This window comes from Belonocnema kinseyi, chromosome 10, assembly GCF_010883055.1.
Source record: "Belonocnema kinseyi isolate 2016_QV_RU_SX_M_011 chromosome 10, B_treatae_v1, whole genome shotgun sequence".
NCBI lineage: Eukaryota > Metazoa > Arthropoda > Insecta > Hymenoptera > Cynipidae > Belonocnema > Belonocnema kinseyi.
The window spans coordinates 65281509-65288848 of record NC_046666.1 but is presented as its reverse complement, the minus strand read 5'-3'; the positions used below and the strand labels follow the sequence as shown (position 1 = coordinate 65288848).

The 7340-nt window shown below is 29.8% G+C and overlaps 2 protein-coding genes across 2 annotated transcripts in view; one reads left to right on the top strand and one right to left on the bottom strand.

The window, feature by feature from the left end:
* Positions 1-7340, bottom strand: part of LOC117181177 (microtubule-associated protein futsch-like) — a 186805-nt gene that overhangs the window by 150669 nt on the left and 28796 nt on the right. The window lies entirely within an intron of this gene.
* Positions 102-7340, top strand: part of LOC117181909 (sodium/calcium exchanger regulatory protein 1-like) — a 64893-nt gene continuing 57654 nt past the window's right edge. The window contains exon 1 of the mRNA XM_033374930.1: positions 102-154. The gene's annotated coding sequence lies outside the window, so the exon portion shown is untranslated. The remainder of the gene's footprint in view (positions 155-7340) is intronic.

The following is a 7340-nucleotide window of genomic DNA, read 5'->3' as shown; positions in this document are numbered from 1 at the left end:
GCCAATTAGCACAAATGGTAAGTTCCGACAGTGCCTACAAGTGTGCCTACTGGCCGCTAGATGGCAATACCGGTTTCATATGTATACACCTGGTATAAAGAATCAGGTTTGGGTGCTCCGTATAAGGAATCAAGTAATTTTGGCAACTTTTCAGGTAAGCCAGTTTAAAGTTCAGAATTGCCGTCCAAAATGCCGAAATAAATTTTAAAAGTTTAAATAAGCTACTAATAATATTGACTAATCAATAGTATCATTCACTGATTCTTTCCTCATTGAAGCTCTTATGTTTCCGCTCGATTTTCGCATGTATTTGGTCTCGTGACTTTTTCTATAAAGTCAATGTGACAGTTGACAGTAACAGCACAATTTGAACATTAATCATGTTTGACGTCTTAGTTTTAAGAACCTCATTTAAAAATGCTTAAATTTTTAAATGAAGTTTAGGATTGTTTAATTTTTAACGCTGCAGTTTGAATAAGATAATTTTGAAATTTTCCAATTAGAAAGCATATTATTTTCAAATTTTTTAGAACGATTAAACTTTAAAGGTTCACGCTATTTAAAATTCTTCAATTTTGAACAGTGAAAATGACAGTGATTTATTTTTTAAACAAAGTACATTTTGCATTGAAATATTCTGAATTGTTTAGTTTCGATTTTAAGTGTATATTTGTGTGGGTTTTTTTTAATTTTTCAAAAATAGAATATCATATTGAAATACTCGATAGTTGTGCACATTTTAGTTTAAATGTTTTATGATTAAATCATTTTTAATTGAATGCCAAAATATTCAATTCAAAATATTAAAAACTTAACAACATAATTTCGTGAAATTGAACCCTTAAAAATGAGAATATTTTATAATTAGGCGTCGATAAAATAAACATTTCTAAGTCAACTTTACAAAAAAACTATTTCGAATTAAAACGCTTGAAATTGTGCAATTTATAGAATTATAGCGATTTTGTGTTATATTCTTATTTTCAATGTAATATTTTTAAATGGTCCAATAAGAAATCGAAACCTCAAAAATTTAGTAATTTCTTTAATCTTCAATGGTTACAATTTTTTAGTTCTTAATTTGCAGATCTAGTATTCAAAATTCAAATCTGTTTAACATTTTTAACGCTTTTAAATTGTTCTTGTTTCGACATTTTAATCTGAAATAATTCAATTTTGAGATTCTTCAATCCAAAATAAAACGACTCAATTTTAAACATTTTAATCCAAAATTTTACATTCAAAAAATGGCATTTTTTCAATATTTTCCTTATCGGAAATTGCTTAATTGGGAATGCTTCTAATTAAAAATTTTTGAATATATTTTGTTTTAATTTAAAACGCTTCCAATTCGAAGTTATTTATGATGGTTTGAAACTTTTGAAAAACTCTTAAAATTTCAAACTTAAAAAAAAATGGATTTTGAAATTGTGTTTATTTTTACTATTAGAAAATAAAAATCCAGGGAGATGAAAGTCCAATGTGCGGGCGTATATATGCTGATAGTACTAATTAATTAACAGATAAGTGCTGAAACAAATCAATTCGGTGTGGTATGTAAATCATATCAAAGGCATTTATTTTATTTTAGGCATTATATTTTTTCTTTTAATTTGAATAGTCTTCAAATAAATATAATTATTACTAAAATAACCAAACTTTTCACAGAACCGTCATATCAGAAAAATTAGGTTTTCTACATTATGATATTTTTATTATAAAATCGAACATTCCGGCTTCAAATTCGCAAACTAAATGCGATTTTAATTGTACGGATATTAAAAATTATTTTTTATAATGAGAAAGTGAAAAAGACTGCATTTATATTTTTTGTCTTTTTGGTATATGTATACTTCTTGATGTTCTAGATAACCTCTACCCAACAACTTTTTAGACGATTTTTCAGAATAACGCCTACCCCGAAAGGGAAATGGCTTAATCCCGTGCAGAAATTACCAAATGTTTGCCTTATTTCCGATTTGGGCCAGATCGGGCACACAATTTTGTGGTTGTTAAATTTGGCCCCGTCTAGAGCCCGACTTAACAGCCAAGCTTGCCAGTATTTGGAAAAGTGACAAAATAAGTGGGAAAAAATGCCAAAAGTGAGAACAAGACGAATGCGTAGGTATAGTATACTTTAAAATATTCCTGAATTACGTGTTAAGACTATAATAAGTAAATTTATTAAGAATGTTAAGATGAAACCTAACCTCGAAATGAGGTTATTTATTTATAAGAAAAGTAGCAAAAGTAATATTTCATTTGTTGAATGTGAAAACGAATTAGATCAACAATAAGGCCATTAACATATTTATTTTCACGTACTTTTAGGTGATTTGATACTTTCCACAATTAGGTTTAATATAGAAATTGAAAGCAACTTCAATTTAGAAATTAAAACCAAAAACATATTGCAAAATACTTAAATGGTTTATCATACAGAAATGCTGGCTGTTATGTTGCGTCGTTTGACTTTTTCCGTTTGCTCGAAAAAAAGTGTCTGACATATTCCAATTTTTTCATATCGCGATCTGTTAGATAACCTGATATTTATATTCTCAAATTTCAGTTAAGGAGGTGATACATTCGATTTTAATATTATTTTATTTAAGAATCCCTTTTAATTAAGAATAAGAAAAATAAATTAATACGGGCATCGCGTTTCATTTCGAGTCTGGCCCCATCTAGATAGCCTGATTTGGGCCCGATCAGATCCAAATTGGAATTTCTGCACGGGATGGTGTAATAATAACGTACTTCGCCATTACTTCAAAGCAGCACGCAACTAAATAAAGGATCTTACCTCTTCCCGATAAAAAATTCAATAACCTATATTCTATTATACTTTCTTTTAAAAATTAATTTAACGTGATTTTTATAATAACAATAATACCTTTCGCATACCCGTATTAGCGATAGCAGAAGAAAAGTAAATCCTTTTTTAACAGGCAGTGATTGTGCAATAATCTAAGTAGGCCAATATGGCCAAAATAGCGATCCAAGATGGTCATATGCTGGCGTATAAACAATGGTACGAAATGCATGAGACCAAACGCATGAGATAAAATTCCTGATTTTCCCAGGCTAATTTTTCATTTTCCATAACCCTGAATATTCAGAGACCAGAATTTTCTTCTTGTAAAGATTTTAATATAGAATCTTTTATCAACAGAATAAAACGATTTTGGATTAAAATTGATTTATTTCAACCAAAAAGGCGACTTTTCTAACGTAAAAGATCAATTTTGAATCTCAAAAAGACCAATTTTCGCCCCATAATGATGATTTTTTAGTCAAATAGTTCAATTTTCAACAATATAATTGAACTTCAAACAAACACAGATGCATTCCCCATAAAATAGTTAAATTTTCTACTAAAAATCATAACTTTTCAAAGAAATAGGTCATTTTTCAGCCAGAGTTGAATTTTTAAGTTAATAATTAAATATTCAACAAAATACTCCAATTTTTACACAAAATTTCTACCGAAAGAGATGCATTTTTTATAAAAAAGACGAATTTTTAACCAAAAAATTAATTTTCTACCAAAAAGACGAATTTACAACAATTTAAATGAATTTACAAACAAATGGTTGAATTTTAAACTAAAAAATCTTTTTTTACCAAAAATGGAAAAGTTAAATGTTCATTAAAAAAATAATTTTCAACAAGAAAAAAGCAAATTATCAAAAATTATCATTAATTGTCATTCAATTTTCAAGTAAAAAATATCGATTTTTATTTAGTATTTCAACTCTTGAATTCTTTCAGCAAAAAAAAGATGAATTTTCAAACAAAAAAAAACTACTTTAAAAAAAGTTGATTTTTCAACAAAAAAAGATTTTTATTCAAAATCTTATCTTCGAGAGGCAGAAAATGCACACAAAAATATAAATAGAAATGTAAGGAAAATAAATCATTAACAAGAATATTATATCAAAGTGACCACAAAAGCTTCATTTTCAAAATTCCCTAATGATTCCCTGAACAATTTCTTATATTCCCTGAACATTAAAATTCAAAGACCAGAATAATAATCTTGTAACATTTTTAACATAAAATCTTTTATACCCCTCGGAGCACACTCCTATTTTTTCGAACACCGAGCACACTCTGGGTCTGTAGACCCTGTGAACTTTTCCGCGGTCTACTACTGATCTGATCAACTTAAAAAAATTCTCAGATATTCTTCAAACATTGTAAAATAATTTCACATTGAATAAATCAATTAAAATTTTAAATACAAATTTTCTTGATTATTATTTTTAACAGTTATTTAACGCACCTCTTATAGAAATTACCTGACTTCTTCAAGCTTTTTTTCAAAATCTCTCGCAACAAAAAAACAACATTTTATTCCAATTCTGTATTGAAAATATTGAAGAATCTTTTAAATGTTAACTCTTAAGTTAAAATTTTTCAGTAGTTATTAAATAAAATCGATCTCACAAGAACGTCCTTGAATTTGATCAGATTTATTCAAACGAGTGAATCCAAGTTATTGTAGCAAATCTCGACCAATGAATCGAATAGGTATTTTGAATAAAACACTACCGGACGTTTGATTACGTTCCTGCACGAAGAGTTAATACAAGTCACGTTTACATGGGGGCATGATTGCACGCTCGCCGCAAAACCAAAGAATACAAATTCTCAAGAATATTGTCGTATTCAAAGGGCATAGAATTCACAACCAGGCAGAAAAAAATATTAAAAAATAATAAAGCGATTATTAAATCGCATTAAAAAATAAAAGGAAAAAGAGACTGATTCGCATATGAGAGTACATAAGGTACTTCGCTTCTCATATTAATTATATGTCATTATTTTCATCAGGCGATGCCTATGGTTTTACCAGCCAGCAAGTAGCCCCACTGTGGTAATTTTAGGTCTATTAGTCGAATTCGAAAACTGAGAAAAGAAACACATTGCAAATAAAAACGAGTGAGTTCCACCTAAGTTTTTCTTGATCTTAAAAAAAAATAAAATATGACAAATCCTGTCAACAAAATCTGACCGCTTCGCCGACACATTCTCATAGCGCGTTTGGCGTGCGGCTCACAAGATTAAGCGCGCCTAGGGGGCGCGACTGCTGGTTCTCGCGCTTCGCGCTCGGTCTTTGTACATTCCCCACGTTTGTGCACATACTTTTTATAACTGGAGAACAAAGCATCGACAACAGTGATTTGGCGATTGTGAATTCTCTTTTGTTAAAGCTCCTTCGGCTTTAACGAACGCATTCTCATCACGTATCTCGTGTTTCGCACTCGAGTTTGTCCCTAAAATTATGTATCACCTCCATAAATGTATATTATTAGAATTCATAACATGCATTGGCATTAAAACATACGCAGTCTCATTGTGTCGTAAAAAAATGCACATTAAAAATTTTTTTTTATTAAAAATTTTATTGCAACTTCTGCTGTTTTTTCGAAAACCGAATTTGAACATTTTCCATTTTTATTTTTACAATTTAAAAGTTACACATGCGGTCTACGAAGCAGACTGACTGTTTTTTAACTTCTAAATTATATCGTTAACCGCAGTGACCCAGACTTTGTCAATTGAATTTTCTACCGAAACTCAACCAGTTATTATGATAATCGTATAGGGGATTTAAAATCAACATCTTTCTTCTCTCGACTTTTTTTCATATCGTGCGTTATTTAGCTTAAAATGCGCCTTTTCGTGTTTTTTGGAATTTTCTAAATGCTATGATTTTGGTAATTCTTGGTTTTGTGAAAAAAGTAATTAGGATAAATTGTTCGTCATTTGAAAACTATGAATATCTGTACAGAGAATTTTTTAATTTTGACAAAAGTGGTCTCAAAAATATTCAGAATGCGCTAACTTTTTGAATTTTCATCTAAAAAGGCTGGCTAACGAAATTGGCCATTAGTTTAGGACACTAAAAGAGTGTACAAAGGCCAATCTAATAGATTATTTTTTTCAAAAGTGATCGTGCACACAGATAGACAGATGTACATTCATAAATATATACATAAGGACAGACACATTCGCAAAATACTGTTTTTCGGATTAAGGGGGTCTCAAAACATAAACATTTGACATAAACTGGATGGGTCAAATTTTACACAAATCTAATACCCTCTTTGATGAAAATGTAAAAATGAATTAATTTGTCATGAATAATTTGTTGATAGTTCCTTTATTGGTTTTAATCGTAAAAACAGAATTAAAAACATAAAAAACTTAATTTTTTGAAACCTCCCACACGGGACGAAAAAGAAATAAAAAGACAAAAGTTTTGATGAGAGCGTGCCCACGCAGCGGTAAGATTTTTTGTTATTGTTAATGATGTTTTTCGCGATTAAAACACAAACTACGCATCCTATCAAAAAGTGAATCATAAGAAATTGGTAGATATTTTTCAAATGCACAATTTTTGTCTACTCATCTTTTACCGTAGTTTGCATAGTTTGATCGGAAAATGTAATTTTTGGGTTTATCATTATTTTTTAAGCTGTCAAATTTTGAATTTTCGATTTTTCAAGAAAATTCAAAAAGTTGTTATGATAATCTTGTAGGACATTAAAAAATTAACATCTTTCTTCTTTTGACTTTTTTCATATTGTGCGTTATTTGGCTTGAAACGTTCATTTTCGTGTGTTTTTCGGAATTTTGTAAATGCTATATCTCTGGTAATTTTTGGGTTTGTGAAACAGTCATCAGGATGAACTGTTCGTCTTTTTGAATACTATGAATATCCGTGAAGGGAATTTTTGAATTTTCAAAAAAGTGGTCTCAAAAGTATACAAAATGCCCTCACTTTTTGAATTTTTATCTAAAATGGCTGGCTAACGAACAGATTCAGAGGGTCTCAAAACGTGAAGATTTAACAAAAACTGGGAGGGGGGGCAATTTTACACAAACTTAACACCTTCTTTCATGAGAATGTAAAATGTGATGCTACGATATGTCTCCTAAATCTCGTAAGTGGCCGTTAACATGGCGAATGATACTTTAAGAGACATCCCCTCCCTTAACGAATCACGTATTTTGTGAATGACCTGCAATAAGTTTAACGGATCACCTGATTGGCTTTTCATTACATGGTTGCGGTTAAATTAAAATTTTCAAATTATCTAATAAATTATTGTAAATATTATACATCTTTTATGTTAATGCTTTTCGCTGGAAATTAGTATTTCTTTACAAATTTTTGGTATAAAATCAGGTACTTTAAAAGAATATTTGAAATTTCTTAAAATTTTCGATTGTATTTATTTCATTTCCCAAATACACCAAACTTTTGCTTCCTAGAACTTCTGGCTCCTGCAATTTCTTAGGGGAGCAGGGCGAGAGCGGCTGTGGCATTA